Source organism: Athene cunicularia, assembly GCF_003259725.1.
Source record: "Athene cunicularia isolate RWA chromosome 2 unlocalized genomic scaffold, athCun1 chr2_part1, whole genome shotgun sequence".
Classification (NCBI taxonomy): domain Eukaryota; kingdom Metazoa; phylum Chordata; class Aves; order Strigiformes; family Strigidae; genus Athene; species Athene cunicularia.
The window spans coordinates 60,833,070-60,853,160 of NW_020799095.1; the positions used below are offsets into that span (position 1 = coordinate 60,833,070).

The 20,091-nt window shown below is 40.6% G+C and overlaps 1 long non-coding RNA gene across 1 annotated transcript; it reads right to left on the bottom strand.

The window, feature by feature from the left end:
* Positions 1 to 1,185: 1,185 nt before the first annotated feature.
* LOC113477399 lies at positions 1,186 to 16,083 on the bottom strand. The gene is made up of 3 exons (XR_003397892.1): positions 15,843 to 16,083; positions 7,592 to 7,594; positions 1,186 to 1,197 (listed from the first exon to the last, which is right to left on the bottom strand). It is a non-coding gene; the product is annotated as an uncharacterized LOC113477399 (long non-coding RNA).
* Between the last annotated feature and the right edge of the window lie 4,008 nt (positions 16,084 to 20,091).

Genomic DNA, 20,091 nt, shown 5'->3' on the forward strand with positions numbered 1-20,091 from the left:
ATGCAAGAGCTAGAGGAACCAGAGCATGAGGAAAAATTGAGTGTGGGTATTGCCAGAGATGCACTGGGAGCTATCAGAGCTGGTTCAACAAAACCAGCTACTGAAATCACAGCCTATCCTCACAAACAGCCCTGAAGAACTTCTTCCACAATTTCTCCCCGCTACTGCCCCTTACCCAAAAGCCTTGCTGGTTCTGTTTTGGGCTGTCTGGGGTTTTCCCTCCCCTGTCTGTTGGGGATTGGACCCAGAAGTCCCCATCCTTCATGTGTGGGAGGCCAGCACCTTCTAACTCTCCTCCCTTTGACCCTGTGGCCAAATCACCCTGAGTACATCACTGCTTCTTCACCAGGATACCTGTCCTGGTAGCCTCTGACACCTGTATAGTGACTGCAATCCCTGTGAATATGAGCCATAAACATAAAATCCAAAGGAATGTTATAAGTTATTCCCTTCAGGTAGTAAGTGGGTGAAATAGTATTAGTTCAGTCATTTAGGCTGGATTCTTAAACATAGTTAAGGACCAAACATGCTGTGATTTTGGAAATTATTCTAGTGCCTCACATTAGGAGTTCCCATCAATTTAAACAGGAATCAGTAAGAACTTTGGAAAATCCCATGTATATGAGTATAACTCCATGCAACAGGTGGTTTAGTATTTTTAAAAAGGTTTCTTTTTACTCATTGCCATTGCAAATTGGTATGTTCAAAATACAAACTTGAAAATACACTTTTATCACTATATTCAAATAATTACTTAGAGTATTTAACCGACCTAATAAATGATACTCCTTTCTTTCACTTTTAGTACATTTGGCCTTTTTAGCCTCCTTATGAATCCATTCAGTCCATTGCAGAATAGACCAAATTATAGCCTTTGCTCACATCCCTTCCCAAACCCAGCACAACAGCATCTGCAAATTGTCTCTTTCCTTTCCTGTTGATGGCTCAGAATGGTTATAACTTCCAGTCATCTTGGATTACTATATATTAATGAAGTCCCTTGCTAACATTGCCAGCACATGTTCAAGGTCCATTCAAATTCAGCCTCTCTGCACTTATCATTGCAAGGTTTATTGTTTTTCAAGCTTGCCTTAAAAGTCTGGGAACTAAAAAAGCTGACAAAAGAAAAAGTGAGAGTGGCAAATCACAACAGATTAAGTCACTCTCAAATGGGTTTGTGAGTTTAAGTTTGCAAACCTAGAGTACCCATACACCAGACATCCGTAGGTTTAAGAATGCAATTTGCAATAAGATAAGCGTTTTGCCTATATAAACTCTGTGCATGTGCACAGAAGAGACTGTGAATCTAACAGGATTTTCAGATATCCAGCATTTGCCTTTTCTATAGACATTTTCAATGGTGTCTTTCGCAGAGGACTCCAAAGAGCCCTTTTCTCCAAAGCATATTGGTCAGCTAGAAGAGATACTTCAAATCCAGCAGCACTGCATACCTGCTTCTTTCAACAACCCCTTCTTAGGAAAACTTTCATGAGGAAGATGCTACTGAAATTTTTGAAAAAAATACACACATATATACACTTCTACACTGTTTTTATAGAAGAACCTAATTCCACAGAAACATACTTTAGTGGCTAAATAGGATGGAGGATACAAAGATTTCATCCAAGACCTCGGACTGTGCCTGACCTGAAGTATTTGCAAGCTTGTGCATTGCAGTAATTTTGTTTGCAGCCATTGCAGAACAGCTGTGCATGCTGATCCTGGATTTGTTTTGATCAATTTATGTTTTTATTAGTAGAGTTTGCTTAGCTTATTGGAGACTGCTCTAGTCTGCTACATCCCAAACACCTGTCTGTGCAATAAAACTGAATGAGAGCAACTCCAGTTTAATCAGATCTGCATGAGAGAAAAGGTAATCCACCCAATGACAAGGATTTTATTGATGGTTAAAGCAGTTAACAGATGTGTACTTCTCTCCAACACAAAATATTCCCTACACAGGCTAAATACAACTGCATGCTCAAGTACATCCTTGGTGCATCTACACAACCCCACATCTTTCCCCAGTAACAGCTGTGTAAAGGCCATTAGTCTTTTGGCTGTTAATATCCATGTAACTGTAGGATAAACTTTTTTTTTTTTTTTTTTTTTTTTTTAAATTTGAGGATTACTAAAGTTTGTTTGGTTTGTTGTTTGTTTGTTTGTTTGTTTTTTCCAGAAGTGCAGCTCTGAAAGTAAATTTAAGCCAACTATCAAATGTACTTAGTTTTCACAGAAACTTAGAAGCCGTCTGTGGAGGCCCTAAGATCAGAGCATCACAAGCTGAAAATATTTTAGACAATGCAGCTGCACAAACCGAAGTCTGGACAATAGGGACTTCGTTGCTGGTTGTCATGTAGATAGCAGAGAGAACCCTCTTTGACTTTCCCAGCCCAGGGTAAGATTTTTAGGGGTTAGAAGCTAGAAAAAACAATATTTTTACTTGTAAACTGAACAAGAAAGTCCATGAACTGAAGTTTTTCTCATTGCCTTTTCCATTGATCCACTCCAGAACTGAACTGAGCTTTGAATTAATGTACAAATCTGACAAAAGACAAAGCAACATTTAAATTACTGTTGACAAATACCCAGCCAAAAGTAGTTACTACTTTTATTGTGGCTCATTAAGAAAAAAATTCCATTAATGCTGTAGTGCTAAATAATGAAGGAGATGAGAGAGTTAAGGTTCAGCATGCTACTGCACAAATGTGAAAATGTTTGAAATATGCTCAGATCATACTTCTAAAAGGCTGGATCTTTCTCTCTCTATTTCCAACCCATCTTACTTCTTCCTACCATCTCCTTACTGACAAATAGAATCTGATCATTTTTGCCTGGCTGGAGCTGGAAGGAACCAGGCAGGCTATGCAGAGTTGCAGGGAAATGGTAAAGGGAAGAAGGAACACTGGATTTCAGAGGACTTTTAAGCTGAACACCACCATGGCTACTCTAGCTGAGCTCAGAGTGCAAGCATATGTGGAGAAGATGGGTTTGAACTGGGAGTGTTAGAGGTGGCTGAATACTGGGCTGCAGAAGGAGCTTGATGTCATTATAAAACAAGAAGTTTGGAGTAGGATGGCAGCCTAAAATGCTGGACAACACTGACTGAAATCACATAATCAGGTTCTTTTCTGCATTATGGTCTTGGCTAGGTATTACAGCCCTATAAACCTGTTGCTACGGTAAGGAAAGACAGCGATAACTGATAGAATATCATCTCACTTAACGGCTTGGCTTGCTTTCTCCCATTGTGCTCCAGTTTCGCATTGCAATATCTCCGCAATAACTAGGCATAAATGGACAGTGCCAAGCACCGAGCACCACTGATTACTTAGTAAAGAAATAACCCACGTGATTATGTCCCACGGCCAGCCCACCAAGTTTTATGTTTCTGGCATACTTATTTCATACTGTCCTGTTCGTTAATTTATCATGATTCATCTTTCAAGTATTTAGTCAGTTTGTTCTTGCCCCCATTACTCCTACTATAAAGTTGTTCCAGAAGTCCAGAGCCCTGATATTCGGAACCCTTTTATTTCCAGCCTAGAGTTATTCATGTCCAGTTTATACTCATGCTTCTTATTTGATGCTGCAGACAGAGAGTAAAGAGTCACAAAATACAGTTCATATTCCGAACAGCGCAGTACTTTAAAAGTCCTAGTCTATACCTTTTCTTAGGCAACCTCTATCTGGTTTCGAAGCCTGCAGCAGATTTCTTATTGCCTTTAGCAAAAGAGGGAAAAACAGAAGTGTGATGCTGTCTGCAATGATCCATGCACACCTTTACACAGCCCAGCTATTCTGCTCAGTGGAAGTATGTCGAGACTAAGATTCTTAGGATTACATGAATAAAGCATCTGGAAAACTAACTTTAGGGAAGCAAACCCTCTGTATTAGTTACACAGCTCTGTCTGACAAAAAAACCAAGAGTGATCTCCAAATGAGAAAAGCTGCTACAAATTTCAGGTAATACAACTGCCCTGTTTCCATTTCAACTGGAAAAGCCTACTGACCTTGCTGGCTCTAACATTACCTGAGGTGAGACCAGAAGAGATATAGTGTTGGGTCAATAGATACTGATACCTGTGTATCCAATACTGATACCTGTGTATCTAATTCAAGCGTTTGCTTTCTGAAACTGTATCCACCTGCACTGCTTTTTATTAACAGAACATTATGAATGTGCCTCTGGCAAATTCACTGCTAATGGAAATGTAAACACGTACCTTGATACCATCTAAAATGATTTATAAAGAACGGAGAACAATCATGGCACATGCAGCAGTGAAGAGGTCAGGAACACTATAAAAAGTTACTTGCCCAAACTGCCTGCCAGTAACAGGCTACTTTGTCCCAGGCTTCTTTGGTAAGACAGAAGTCCTTCCACTGCCAGCTCTGAAAGTACAGGTTTCAGGAGCATTTGGCTCTACAGTCACCCTTTATTCCTCTGTGATGCAGGGACAGGTCTCCTATCATCTTTGCAGGAGATGCAGCGGAAAGGCCTACTCCAAGAGCAAAGGAGTGAGTGAATTATGTGTTTTATTTACCACAACAGACAAACCTTGCATCCTGCTTGCCACCAACACTGCAAAAAGAGGTCATCTGAAGAATTGGTTCAGGAGCTCTTGCCGAATGCCATGTCTTCTTTGCCCATGCTAAGTAATATCTCCAAATAAATGTCAACCAGTTTTCCAGAGCTTCAGTCTAACTCTCGGTCTCAGGAAGACACAACATATACATTAGCCTCATCCTGACAGTCTTTAGGGGGCACCACACATACCCAGTGATGATTACTTCCCGTTTGCAGTGGAAAAGTTCAACTAAGTGGGAAATTTTGTATAGAGGAAGCATTTTCAGAGATTAAATAAGATGCAGACTACCCAAAGCTTGCAATGCTGTTGGGAAAACTCTGATGAAATTGAGGGGGGAATAGATGGGGAGCAAAACTTTTTGTCTACAAGGCACTAGTCGTGACATTCCTACTTTATATGCATGATATTTGGACTGCCCAAAGCTACTAGATTAGGGGACTTTTATCAATTCTGTTTCCTCAGAGAATTTGCAGGAGATCTAAGGCAGTAGCAAGTGAAGTCTAGGGATATAGATAATAAGAGCGAACATATAACTGAATGTCCTGTGAAGAAATTAATTTCAATAAACTCAAAGATAGAAAGACACCCAGCCAGAAATATGTATTTCCACCGACATACAGAAATACGATGGTACAACTGAGAAAAAACATTTCAGAAGACTATTTATTTATGGCTTAACAACATTTAAACCAACTATTATTAAGTTAGCTGAAACAAAAAAGAAATTGGAAAAAAACAGCCCTTAGGTCGATCTGACAAATTTGTTATCCTGCATGTGGGAAAACATCCCTTGCAAAATTTGAACTTCACAGCTGGATGTGAACACATAAGCAAATTTAATGCAGAGCATAAACTGTTGGTTGTCACCATCAACAACAATGTACAATCAGAGCACACAAGTAAATGAGAAATGACCGGCCCCTCTCTCTTCATTTAAAGCTGCATGGAAATGCAGTTACCAGCAAAACTAGGGTGACTTCATTTCACGTTGGGCCAAAGCTTTCTTGCAGATACACTCAAGGCCACTTAACATACCATGTTTGAAAAGGGTTAAATGGCAGATCCTAGAATCCCCTCGATCTCCCCATAGCCTCTGCCTAGCAGCATTGCATTTCCATTTGAACTACAAATGACCCTGTACACACAATCATGTAATTCATATTTATATAAACAGAGGGTACAGTATGTATAATTTGAAAGATTTCTGGGAGGGGATGTATCATAACTAAACTCCTACTTTTCCCTTGGGGAAACAATCCCATTTGGTTTTGGTTAACTTCAAAGAAGAAAAGTATTTTCCCTTCTGTGTCAATAATTTAACAGAAATTTGTCATTTCTGTCCACAAATCAAACTTTCATAGTTGCCCTAACTGTTAGCAGTAAAGCAGCAACACACATACATGCAAGCAGGCACACACACACACACACACACACACACACAAGCATACAGAGCACAACATCTGCAACACAATGAAATGCTCCTGCAGCAATTTCTAACCATGGAAATTGAGTTTAGTTTCACTAAATTGCCAGAAACCTCTCTGCACTGGGGAGTTGTATTTCCAAGCACATACCATGGGACCAGGACCTTTGGTGACATGTTGTTCCAATTTGATTGAGGTCGGTTTGCGCGCCAACCCTTTCAAATCATAACCACCACAGAAATTACCTCCTATGAAACACCGCAGAAAAGTGAGGCTGTGCAGCAGCAAACCCAATAAAGCTTCATTTTGGGGTCAGAGCAGCTTTAAGCATCATTAACATTTTTTTCCCCTCAGAGTTTGTCCAAGAGCTGTTTTGGGGGAGGCTGAAAGGACACTGCTTTTATTTGGAAATTTATGTTGCCCTATTGGGGAGGGGGGGAAGTATGAACATTTACAGCAACACATTTGGATTAGAAAACTTTACATATAAATCTTAGTCAATCATCATCTTTTTCTAACCCATTCACTGTCTGCAGCACAGAGCTAGAAAGGCATTATTTTCAAAACAAATTAATAGGAAAAGTGAGGCAATGTCTATTGTCTATAATAAAGCATACAGTTTAATTCATAGCAAGTCAAACTCTCCCAATTTTAAAAACCTGCAAATACATTACCCAAACCATATAAGAGCTGCAGCTCTGCCTCAATGGGAGCAACTTCAACCCTGAACGACACCAGGTTGATACTCCCATGCTTTCAGATCCCCGCCTGTCAAAGCCTTAGCGTGGTCACTGCATCATTTGCAACTGAACCCTACTAAGAGCTTTCTCCAGTCATTTGCTTCTCTGCAGAATGGGTTACTAGCAGCTTCCTCACTTGTGAAACTGATTTTAGGTCAGACTACAGCATTTTATAATGGATTATAATGTTTGATAGACCTGTTCAAATATAATAAAAAAACCCTAACAGCTAGAAATATCTTAAACACATGCTAATCATGTATTCTTCTTTCAACTGTTTTAGTTTTGTTTAAAAATTAATTTAATTATAAAATTCAATGGGACTTTGGGCCCTATAAATAAGTAATATTCAGAAATACAGGGCCAGTAGACTGGGGTAATTTCCTTGACATATCACTGACATTACACTAATTTAAACTAGCTGAAAATTGGACTCAGATATATTTAAACAGGAAGTAACAGTTCTAATACAGTGTTCCCTTTCCACTGTATAAAATGTAAGCAAGAGAAGACAAAGCACTCTGTTCTTACATTAATGCCTGTTTACATCACCATGGAAATTCAAAGGCCCTTACAAAGGTATAAATTATGTCTCAGGACTGCAGGGAAAAGTCATAGGATATTCTGAGAATCTTGCAGCAACAGCCCATTTCTCTCTAACAGCACTATGTGCTCAATAACATACATTGCCTTAATACTGCAATACGCTAAATGCACTTGTAAGGGGGTTTTTTACTTCTATTAAATAGCTTGCTGTAGAACAAGTGAGTGGTAATGAAGCAAGCTCTAAGCACTATTAGATATAAAGGAGGGCAGAGGAGAAAGTTGTACAGACAACCTTAGTTCTTCCCTCTCGTAGTCTAAGAGTTCCTCTTTCCAATCCTCATTTTTGTCCTGGTTTAATCCAAGGTAGCAATGAGGGGACAAGCCTCTTTTCTAATGTGGGTTTGCCACTTTGCCACCTCCTGAGGGCCTTTTTCCATGGGCCTAAAAGTTTTGTGCAAAAATAAAGTTTTGCTGCCCAGGCAGCAGTTAGCACATCCCCTCAAGTACAGAGATGTAAGCAAGCAGACAGGTCAGAATCCATGACCTCATCAGCACAGGGATAGATGATAGATGGAAAAAAGCATGTCTCTCCAGGGAATGGTAAATCCATCCAAAGAACTTCTTTTGCAGATAAATGGCATTCTTCCTCTTCGTTGGGATCCCTATTGCTCAGCGACTGCCTGTATGGTGAAGTATAATGAGAGAAGAGGGTGAGTACTTCATATTCCCCCAAGGAAGAGAGTAGCCTTTCCAGACATAGATGCATGAAGGAAAGTCAAAAGAAAGAATCCTAAAAGACTGAATGCCTGCCACAAAGCACTACCAGTTTACAGGGCCAGCTAAAGCCAGGTTACAAACAAGGATACAAACATCCAAATCAATCTGGTTTTGGGTTTTTCTTTTAAAGAGTAAATTGAGGTTGAAGCTTTGTCATTTTTGTATGTAGAACATCAAGAAGAGAAGATGAAACAGATTTTGTTTTCCTGAACCATGAGAAATGCAAAGTTGTGTCGCCCCATAATGAGAGGGATGTTCTGCTCCACGACAGAGGTTCTTCTGGAAAGATGGTATGTTGACTCCTAATGAGTTAGTATGCCTGCCAATAGGTTAAGAATTAATTTATGCCTTTGGACTATCTTCTAAACCTTTCTTGGGCATGTTGTAAAGATGAGGATGTGTTCCCCTGAGCATAGGAAAAGGCCTTTACATTGAACGTGTAAAAACACATACACACAAGCCGTGCTGGTTCTTTATCCTTGAGACGGTCAAAGCAGAATTCAAAAATGTCCTTGAAAGAAGAGAAAAATATATCAGCATACTAGTTAGTCACAGTGCTGTGGCAGATTAATAAATGCATATGCAAATCTGTCATGAAACCACTTTTTGGAAGACTTCATGCACTTCATGAACACTGAGAGTCAGCACCAGCTGTATAAACCTAAACGCCTACCTGCATCCCAAATTGAAAAAAGATTAAAAGATAACCAAGATTTTATTCACCCACAAATGCTAAAGACATGCTGATACAAAACTAACTTCTTATTCAAGCTTACAGTATGTATGAGGTGAAGAAAATACCAAGTGTTGAAACCTAAAAAAAGGAAAATGGTAAAAATAAGGAAAAATTTTCATAAATGCTTGAAAGAAATAAGGAATATTCTGGCAGAAAAGAGTCTCCAAGAACTACTGTTCAAGAGTATTAAATGTGTGTCTGTGAAAGCCAGATGACAGGGTTCAACTATTGTGGTTAAGCAGGTTTTAAAACTGACTGTATCTGAAGTAGGTTCTAGGGGTATAAAGCCACTGAATGTGGACCAGACCTAATAATGCTCAAATGTATGTTCTAGCCAGGGTTTTGAACTTTTAAGATTCCTAGAGATGTACAGGATCAGGCCAAACACACAGTTATACATTCCAAATCAACAGTATATGGTAGCACTTAAGCAGGGAAGGAATGATTCACTTTCCAGTACCGCATCCAGTGAACCACAGAATATTTTTTATTTCATGGTGGTCACTGTCAAAATGCATTTAGTTTTGAGACGATGAAGAGGGAATGCACAAATAAGTGTAGAATAATTATCTGTTAAAAATTAAACCCAGTTGTCTGAACTGGGAAGAACAATATAATGTATGAAAGAAGGTCTAAAATTTTGGCCAGCAAACTCAGAGGTCATCCAAGATGACATATTTTGTGAATGAGAGGCAAAGGCAGTTCTATGTAGTGCACCCCTCACCTCTGTTCTTGAGTTCAGGTCTCTCTTTAACACCATAGAATTCATATTTTAGTGGCATATGGCTGTTTTTCTGCCACCTATCCAAAAACAGCGGGTAATGTCTGAGGACACAGAGGCAGGCCCAAATTTTTAGTTCATGAATGTGTATATGTGCAGGGCTCCAGAAAGATATTTTAAAGAATAAATTCCCATGCAAGAGTAGTATGAAGTGAGGAATTTTCTTTCAGCTGCAGAACAACAGCAATGACAAATTTGGAAGAACTATGAAACTCAACCTCTCCAGGATGTCTGTGGAGCCAGGGGTCTACTGGCAAAACTTTTAACTCCCAGTCTGTATCCTAAACAAACCTGCAGGACAGGCTCCCTAAGTCCCAAAGGGTCCATTGTTTACCATATGGAACACATGAATTGCAGTCTAACACGTAGTTTCGCTGCCAGAAATTTCTGCTACCTATCCTCAGAAGCAGTGGGAAGAAATGATTGTCACAGTGGAGCATCCATGCAAAAACAACAGCTCCGTGAAAGGTAGAAAAGATGCCAAATGTCTTGGTGCTACAACCATCGGTGCTGTGACAAGACTAAAGAGGTATAGCATGTACTTACTGTGATTAAGACATTGCTTCCCAAAAAGCAAATACAACAATTAAATGAAATAAGATGCTTGCTATGCTGACAGTGGAGATTCTTGCCTATCAGCAAGTTATCAGCATTGCAGTGATTTTTCTGTTAATCTGTCCCGTGTTCTTTTCTTGCACCCTGACTGATTATGCCCTGAAGAGATACTACATTCCACAAAGACATTGAAAAGAGAACAAGCACAGAGCCAAAGCAAGCCTTGCAATGACTGGTGCCAAGATGAAGGGGTACCCAAAGGGAGGTTAGGCAAATGGTGTAATTTGAGCGTTCTGGACAAGGGAGGATGGTATGCGCTTCTCAAGGCTCTGTATATACCACAAAATACAAAGGGAGTCTGCAGGCATGTAACTGCCATGTGCCCTGCATTTTAAAGATGGATACACAGAATAAAAAGTTTAATATCTTTCCAGAGATTTTTGATGGTGTATGCCAGAAATATATCCCCTCTTAATCCACACCCATATTTCTTCATCACTGGGGGTGTACCTCCTCTGTCCATGTAACCAGGCCAGACAGAGAAAACTGAATTCATTTTTGGATGACTGAGGCATTTTTATTTTTAGGGGCTGCAAGAAAACTCAGCTGCTGATTAAACTGCACTGATGGAAATCAGAAAACAGCATTTACTTTAATGCCAAACTGTATGACAAGACCAAAAAAAAAAAAAATCTCCAAATTGCAAAAGGAAAGCAGGAACTTTCCTTGTACAGTTTAAAAGACAGAATCACTGTGACAGGCTGCAAAATTCAATGTTATAATTTAACTTTAGTTCATTTGTGTGCTATATATAACTCATATGGATGTCCCAGGAAAATAAAGCTATAAATCACACAGAAGTTCCTTTCTTTTTTCCATCTTTTCTTTTTTTAAAGTTTGTTACAATAATTCTCATAAATTTGTAGGATTTACAATACCATTGCTTTCAATTCCTTCCTTTCACCTCTTTTCCCTTTGGATAAGAAGTGGCATGGCTTTGTAATTATGTACATATTAGTATTGTTACCATGTCAAAAGTACTATAAAATAGAATAGAGAACAGTCAGGAAACTGAGAAAAAAGTGAATAGTTAAGCTCAGGGTGAAGTTTTCAGAAACTACTTGCCATATCCAGTGTTTTTGTTTCAGAATCCTCAAGTTAAGGTATTTGAGAAGGGTTTTGATTTTTTTTTCTAAATAGGTGGTCAGTACTCCTTTGCACTATACCTCTGTAAGGTATCTCAGGCCTCTCATTCAGACACTGCAAACGGTTCAAGGCTTTCTCTACCTCACTCTAAGGATGCCAGCAACTGTCCCACAGGCAGACAGACAACAGCTCTGCCTGAGCCAAAAGGTCATGATGACTGGCTAGTTTAAAGCATGAGGAGAGCAATTTTGCATTTGTTGATGCCGGACTATGGAAGGATGCCATCAGCTTAGGCACTCCAAAACTTAAGAAAGAGTTTCCCACAAAACAAAACATAAACAATCTTGTGACTTATCTTTTCAGAAGCAGCTGGCAACATCAGAAACATGGAATTTTTTGCAGAGAATGTGATGTCATTCTGAATAACAGAAATATCTGTGCTATTCAAGATTTTGGAGTTAACGAGCTTTGCAAGAAAAAAAAAAAGATAACTGCAAATCACACTACAGCATGAAACTGTGAGAGTAGAAAGATAGCTAAATTTATAGAAGCTGTAACTCTACAGAGGTAAATGAAGATGTTGTCTACAGAAATTTGGCCCAGCATATTTTTCTTGGAGTGAAGGAACAAAACAATTCCAGGGCTGGGAGGGGAGGGGAGCTGTTCTTGCTGAAGCTTCAGGCTGTCTTCTCTGTCACTCATGGGATGATAAATCAAAAGGCTGATACACTCATAATTTTTCTGTGTCTTTGAGAAGTAGGATGACTTACATCACAAGCGCATTCCTTGCTAGTCACTATACTCTTACATATATGACTTCAGTTCAAACAAAAATCATAGAAAAGCAAAGATCCCAGCAGGTTGCAACCAGCAGGGTGCTCCTATCTGCAGTTACGAGGTAACAAACTATTATACAGTTGGCTACATTCTTTTACAGTATAAAAGAAAGTAATGAAAGATTAGGATTTCATTTGATTTTTCATTTGATACACTAAATTTATCAAAACAAACTTCACTGATGAAGACTACCTTGCAAAAGCCTGGCCATCTCCAAACTTAAAACTGTAATATTAGGTTGGGTGTTTGAACTGTTTCTTCCCTGAAATAGCTGTTTTCTCTGATAAATGACAGGAAGATTGGATTTGGACTTTCCCAGTTCAGAAACACCAAGTGAGTCCCACATTTTTAAAGTGTGTTGAAAATCCACCACATAAATATTAATTATTATTATTATTCATTATATTTAAAAGGCTAATAATCAACATTTAATACTCTAGGGTGCAAAGCTTATGCATATATACCTATATACATTAAGCATATGTCCATATGTATATCTTTCATTCTATTTTTAATTACAGAAAAGAGATTCAAATGGTAACAGTTAATTTGGAGGCATATTATGCCTTCAATTTACTCTCTTTGTATTTACAGCAGTGATAAAATCATCTCTGAGGCTGGATAGTTTCTAATGTAAACCAGAGGACAAGAGCATACATGCAAAAAAAAAAAAAGAAGTTAATATAATAATAAGGACAATTAGTTATAAGTGCTGGTCCTACTGAACCAAATGCAAGGTGTCATTGCTAAGATTTTACTCTGTAAATGTAAACAACTGCCTTTGAACTAACACTGCAGGAACTGTGGCAAGCTTTCTTAATGCTTTAATGATAAACAATAGATACAAATGTTCCCCACTTAGACAACGGCAGGGCACACACTTCTAATTAGCAATTGATAATGTCTCTCCCTGTTTTGTTATCCTTGTTTGACAATTTGCAAAAGTTCTGTGATATATTCTTTGAAGTGGGGTGTGGGGTTGTACTTTCCAGATATAGGTTTTACATACCACCTGTCCACTATTCCGCTGCTTAGCTTTCAAGGTAAATAAATACAGTATTAATAAGATGGACACATTAAATAACATGCACTTTCTCTTTCCCTGTTTTGGGTTTCATATGCACATGCCTCTGGCTATGGCTACACTAACAAGTAAAGCAGCCCAAAATTGTTGGTGCTGAAGATCTGATGTCTGCGCTACACACATGTCAAAAGGGGGTTTACTTTCCTTTAGTTCTGGTGTGGTCCCATGGACAGAACACTGCTCAGTAGCTGGAGCACAGCCACTGGAGTGCATCTTCCAGTTCAGTGGCATGTGGAAGCAACTTAACTTGTATACTTAGACACAAAAGAAAACACAGTAAGAGAGGACATTCAGGAGCTAGGGCTCAGAAATACACCCCTGCCCCAAAGTAATTTGCTAACTGAGACACATCCTATGTTCCGCCCTCACAGATGGGCTAGCATGGAATGAAATAAGTCACTAGAGTTTTCTGTCATTTCATATTAGGTATGACTCCATCTAAGGACAAGAAACATTCTCAGAAGTCACATAGTACCCCAATATCTATAATTTAAATAATTACCACATTAGACTCTTTGTGGGAGAAAATGGAGAAAGCCACACAATTTTACAATGGATGAGGCTCAGATACTGAATTTTCTGATTAATGTGCTGCTCTACATCTTTGAAGAGAACAAAAATAAGACTTACTAGTTCAAAACAAGTCAAAGATACATTTTACAGCAAATACCAAACAAAATCAGTATGGCATTTTAAAATGTTGCACCTAGCCTCAATTTTAATTTCAATACATGAGTGGACTTCTAAGAAAAGTGTTGAATGTTTCATAACCTAAGCTTTTCACATGACCATTTTCATCCAGTTGTTGAAAAATGTAGAGCATTAAAAATGTTTTGCCTTAAATAGATGCAAATCACACTTCATTACTCATTTATGTAATCATGTTTAATCACGTTGGAGTGCATGGAGGTCTGCCTGGGGATGGATGAGGAGCTGACTGAGAGTTTATGGGTCAGGATTAAAGGAAGGGCAGGGACAGATGTTTTAGTGGGTGTCTGTTACTGACTAGGAAGACCAAGCAGATGAGGCCCTCTATAGACAGATAGGAGCAGGGTCATGTTCACAAGCCCTGGTCCTTGTGGGGGACTCCAAGCACCCCAATATCTGTTGGAAAGACAACACAGCAGCGCACATGCAATCCAGGAGGTTCCTCAAATGTGTTGATGATAACCTCCACGAGGAGAGGCTCTAGGCTGGACCTTGTTTTCACCAACAAGGAGGGGCAGGTGGGGAATGTGAAGCTCAAGGGTAACCTTGGCTGCAGTGACCATGAAATGGTGGAGTTCAAGATCCTTAGGGCAGCAAGGAGAGAGCGCATCAAGCTCACTAACCTGGACTTCAGGAGAGCAGACTCTGGCCTCCTCAGGAATCTGCTTGACAGAGTAAAGTGAGATAAAGCCCTGGAGGGAAGAGGAGCCCAAGAAAGCTGGTTAATATTCAAGGATCACTGTCTCCAAGCTCAAGAGTGATGCACTGTGACAAAGAGGAAGTCAGGTAAGAATGCCAGGAGGCCTGAACAGGTGAACAAGGAGCTCCTGGCCAATCTCAGTCATAAAAAGGAAGCCTACAGAGGGTGGAAGCAAAGACAGATATCCTGGGTGGAATACAGAGAAACTGTCCAAGTAGCCAGGGATTAGGTTTGGAAGGTCGCAGTCTTGATAGAATTAAATCTTACCAGAGATGACAAGGGCAACAAGAAAAGCTTCTATAGGTACATCAGTAATGAAAGGAAGCCTGGGGAAAATGTAGGCCCTCTCTGGAAGGAAACAGGAGACTTGGTTACTTGGGATATGGAGAAGGCTGAGGTACTCAACGTTGGGGTTTTTTGCCTCAGTCTTCACTGGCAAGTGCTCCAGCCACATAATTTAAGACACAGAAGGCAAAGGCAGGGACTCGGAAAATGAAGAACTATCCACTGTAGAAGAAGATCCAGTTCAAGACCATCTAAGGAACCTGAAGCTGCACAAGTCCATGGGACCTGAAGAGATGCATCCGTGGGTCCCAAGAGAACTTGCAGATGAAGTGACTAAGCCACTATCCATTGTATTTGAGAAGTCATGGCAGTCCAGTGAAGTTCCCACTGACTGAAAAAGGGAAAATATAACCCCCATTTTTAAAAAGGGGGGGAAAAAAAAGACCCAAGGAACTACAGGACAGTCAGTCTCATGTCTGTGGCAAGATCATGGAGCGGATCCTCCTGGAAACTCAGGGCACATGGAAATTAAGGATGTGATAGGTGACAGCCAACATGGCTTCACTAAGGGCAAATCGTGCCCGACAATTTTGGTGGTCTTCTATGATGAGGTTACAGCATTGGTCAATAAAGGAAGAGTAACTGATGTCATCTACCTGGGTTTATGCAAAGCATCTGATACTGTCCCACGTGACATCCTTGTCTCTAAATTGGAGAGACATGGATTTGATAGATGGACCACTCAGTGGATAAGGAATTGGCTCGGTGGTTGCACTCAAAGAGTTGTGGTCAACAGCTCGATGTCCAAGTGGAAAGCAGTGACGAGTGGCGTTTCTCAGGGGTTGGTATTAGGATATTAGGACCAGCACTGTTTAACATCTTTGTTAGTAACATGGACAGTGTACCCTCACCCACCAAGTTCATTGATGACACCAAGCTATGTGGTATGGTTGACACATTGGAGGGAAAGGATGCCATCCAGAAGGTCCCTGACAGCCTCAAGAGGTGGGTCTGTGCAAACCTCATGAAGTTTAACAAAGCCAAGGGCGAGGTCTTGCGCATGGGTCAAGGCAATTCCAGGCACAAATACAGGCTGGGCAATGAGTGGATTGAGAACAGCCCTGTGGAGAAGGACCTGGGAGTATTGGTGGATGAAAAACTGACTGTGAACCAGCAATGTGTGCTCACAGCCCAGAAAGCCAACACTATCCTGGGCTGCATCAAGTGTGGCCAGCAGGTTGAGGGAGGGGATTCTCCCCCCCTACTCTGCTCTTGTGAGACACCACCTGGAGTGCTGTGTTTAGCTCTGGGTCCCCAACCCTTACGAAGGATGTGGACCTGCTCAAGTGGATCCAGAGGAAGCCACAAAGATGATCAGAGGGCTGGAGCACCTCCCCTGTGAGGACAGGCTACAGGAAAAGTGGGGAGGGACTCTTTATCAGGGGGTGTAGTGACTGGACAAGGGGTAATGGTTTTAAATAGAAAAGAGGGTAGATTTAGAATAGCTATAAGGAAGATATTCTTTACTGTGAGGGTGGTGAGACACTGGAATAGGTTGCCCAGAGAAGTTGTGGCTGCCCCCTCCCTGGCAGGGTTCAAGGCCAGGTTGGACGGGGCTTTGAGCAACCTGGGCTAGTCGAAGGTGTCCCTGCCCATAGCTGGGGGGTTGGAATAAGATGATATTTAAGGCCCCTTCCAACCCAAACCATTCTATGATGTTTTGGGAAGGGCAAGGAGACAGTAGAAGTGTCAAACTCATTTAGGTCTATTTCCTATTGCTCAACCATTTTAGTATCTTTAGTGATAGGGAGATCAGGATAGAGGTTTCTTTAAGTCCAAATTTCAATCTTGCTTTGGAAAAAAAAGAAAAAAGAAAGGAGAAAATAGTCTCACACTGTTTAGAGAATAATTCTTTCATTTTTTTGTTCTTGGAGAAATACCATTTACAGTTACAAGAATAACTGTGTGTTAAAGCATCCCCTTGACAGCTAACACTGACAAAGTAAAACCGAGCCATTGTTGGCACGTGCCAGCAGAACAGCTCTGCCACAGTGCAAGAAAAGTATTTAACACTGCTAGAACCCAACTCTCTGCCTAGCTATCCTTAAGGAAGAGCTGATAAAGTAAAAACTCCCCAGCAAAAAGCCAGAAAAATAAGAGCATTCATAACAGCTCCTTTAAACTCAGATGCGACCTAAGGAAGAGAGCTGGCCTGGGGCTTGAAAGAAATGCTGCAGTGGGAGAAGCAGGAACAAGAACACCTCTGTATATTTTTCTCAAACATAGTGACCAAAGCCCTCAGAAGCTTCTGGAGCAGTAAGGTGAGGGCTGGGAGTTTATATTCCCCTGCTGCTCACTCTGTTGTGTCTGTAACTGTCTTACGTGGCTTATGAGAAAAATCTGTGCTTTTAGCAAGTTCTTTTGCATGCAAAGCACACACTTTCTATTTTAACTGTGATTTGTTCTTGACCAGCAGAATGATAAATTAGAGTACTCAAGTAATTAGAAGTCTGGAAAAAGCCAAACACAGGCTGGGAGGGAACTAAGAGAAGTTTAGTACCTGCTCGAAGGCCTCAAGCACGCAAACTAAGAGGACCTTCATCACAACTAAAATGGCCAGGCACAGTCCCTACAATTGGAGAATATGCACCTGAGGAACAGAGAGACTAGAACTGGTCTTTGCCCAACTTATCTGGCTAGAAAGCATACAAGACCCATGATGAGCTCTCACTGTAGTAATCTGCTGACAATTCACCATCAGGGTTGGCAGTTTTAAGGAACTTCACCTTTTTCAGGAAACACAGCTAGAACAATCCACTTCAAACATATAGAACGTCAGTAAAAATAAAGCAGTAGTTTCCTGGTTTATGGCATTCATAGCTTCTGGCCTGTTAATCCCAGCTGTAATAATGGCTCACTGTTTTTCTGTGCTGACACCTCTCTTCCTCATAAAGACAAAAAACAACAGCCAGACTAAAAATGCATTTGGGTTCATTAAGAAGGGTGTCTGGGAAGCTTATGTTCTCCCATTACATTTACAGTGACACTTCAAAATAAACACCAGAGGTGAACCTAGGGTATTACTTTTTTATCCCCACAGAAGTTACTTCTTCACAAATGCAATCCATCACAAAGTACAATTTCAATTTTTACACTATCATGTTTAAATGGATTTTGCTGTTTGTATTTAAAAATCAACAAATTAGAACATAGGACATTTCCTGGGGATTAATAAGAATGACCAGCTGTGAAGAATAGATGGTCTCAGGCACAGCTGGGGACTAATCTTGCTCAAAATGAAAAATATTAAACTTTTCCTTAATGCCTTAGAGAGATCTGGTCCGGCCTGTAGGCATGCACCATCTGTAGAGACTTAGTTCACAGAATCCTGCATGTTTCAAGTTTCTTGAAAACTCTCTTGGTAGTCCCCCTTCAAAAAACATTGACTTCTAATTAGGCAGTAATTGGGATTAAACAAGAACAGATAAAAATTAAGTTTCTTGAGATGCAAGAACTCAAATGTACCAAGAAATGAAATCCAGGAATTAAATTCTATTCTCAGGGTAAGGAACTAGCCTGCAAACCTTCTGGGAAGGGATTGTCCTTTAGCATGTGTTTGAACAGCATCTAGCAAAATGGTTCAGATTTCTAGGCACTATTGTAACACAAAACAATAAAAATAACTGCAGGAATTTACACAGAACAACTCCAAACAACTAAAGTGAAATGGTGCATACCATTCAAAGATGAAGGTACATTCCTTGTGAATGTTTTCACTGCATATTGTTGAAAATACAGTATTTTACCTTTAAATAGCACTATGAAGGGACCTGATGCTTGAAATTCAGAAGAAACACTATGGCTGATTTTTAACCTGTCTCATCTTACTTTCCTCAATACAGCCAGTTGCAGTTACACAGATTAAGGTTCTGGCTTTATTACTCATTTCTGATGGACCTGTGGCCAGACTCATTTCTTTCTGCCTTGTACTGGTAGAAACATTAATGCAGAAAACTCTTCCACTAGAGAAAAAGGGCAGGGAGCCCCATGGCAGGACATGCTCTGCGAAGAGGTCCGTCGATCCTGTACAGCTATCTATTTACACACATGGGGACAGAAAGGCTAATCATTGTGGGAACAGGATATTTTGTCATATATTATTATTCTGGATTGAGAGTGAGGAAAAACTGCTGGCTTTCCTTCTAAAGTTATTGTATTTTCAATTGCTTGCAAGGTCTCCCGGAGCCCAGAGAGGTATTCTGTTAAACACTGAAATAAATAAAAACTGCTGTCTGATTGGCCAGAGATGAATAATTTCTACTACCCCCAGATGTATCCATCTAGGATGTGCTTATTTGTATGATATGTGAACTAATTGTTTAACACTACCCCAGAACATAGTATTGTTCACCCAGAGAAAGCTACACAATAGAAATTTATTGACTCATCACACTACTATTTTTTAGCCAATTATGTGCCAGGATTTTTCCTTCGGATATATAACAATAGCAGAAAGATGCTTCATTTCCTTGGGACTATTACTCTCCTGGGTGGCAAAATTAAAATCAGCCTCTATAAAACACACTTGTGACAGCTTACAGCAACCCCAAACGGCACAAAGGCCATCCTTTATTCTCACATGCTATTAGCAGCAATCTGAAAAACTGAGGGGGGGAGTAAAGAGGGTGCTGTGTGGGCCAGTACAAAACCTTTTCACCATCTCTGTCCCACCAAAGGCTTCCACAGAAGACAGCGGCCATCACAACGAGGTCCAGAGGCGAGTGGATGGTGGCAAACTCAGTAATTACTGAATAGCGAGACATTTAGTAGCAAAGTGCCTTGCCATTGTCCTTAGGGGGGGGAAAAAAAAAAAAAGACGAAACTACCTATTCATTTTATCACTTTGGAGACAGCTGCCAGGTGGGAGGACCCGCAAGGCCTTTCCCTTTCACTCCGCTGCTGCGAGAGGCCGGGGGCAGCCAGAGAAGTCCCCGCAGCAGGCCCCAGGTCTGCCTCACCCTCCCGCCCAGGCCTGGGCGGAGAGGCGGGATTTTCCCCGCCTGTCCCGTTAAACAGAACAAAACCCAGGAGCTTAACAAAAACACCCAGCAATGTCCGCAAGCGCAGGCCCACGCGTGTGCAGTAGGAGCCGGCCGCCGCTGCAGCAGCGCCCTCTGCCG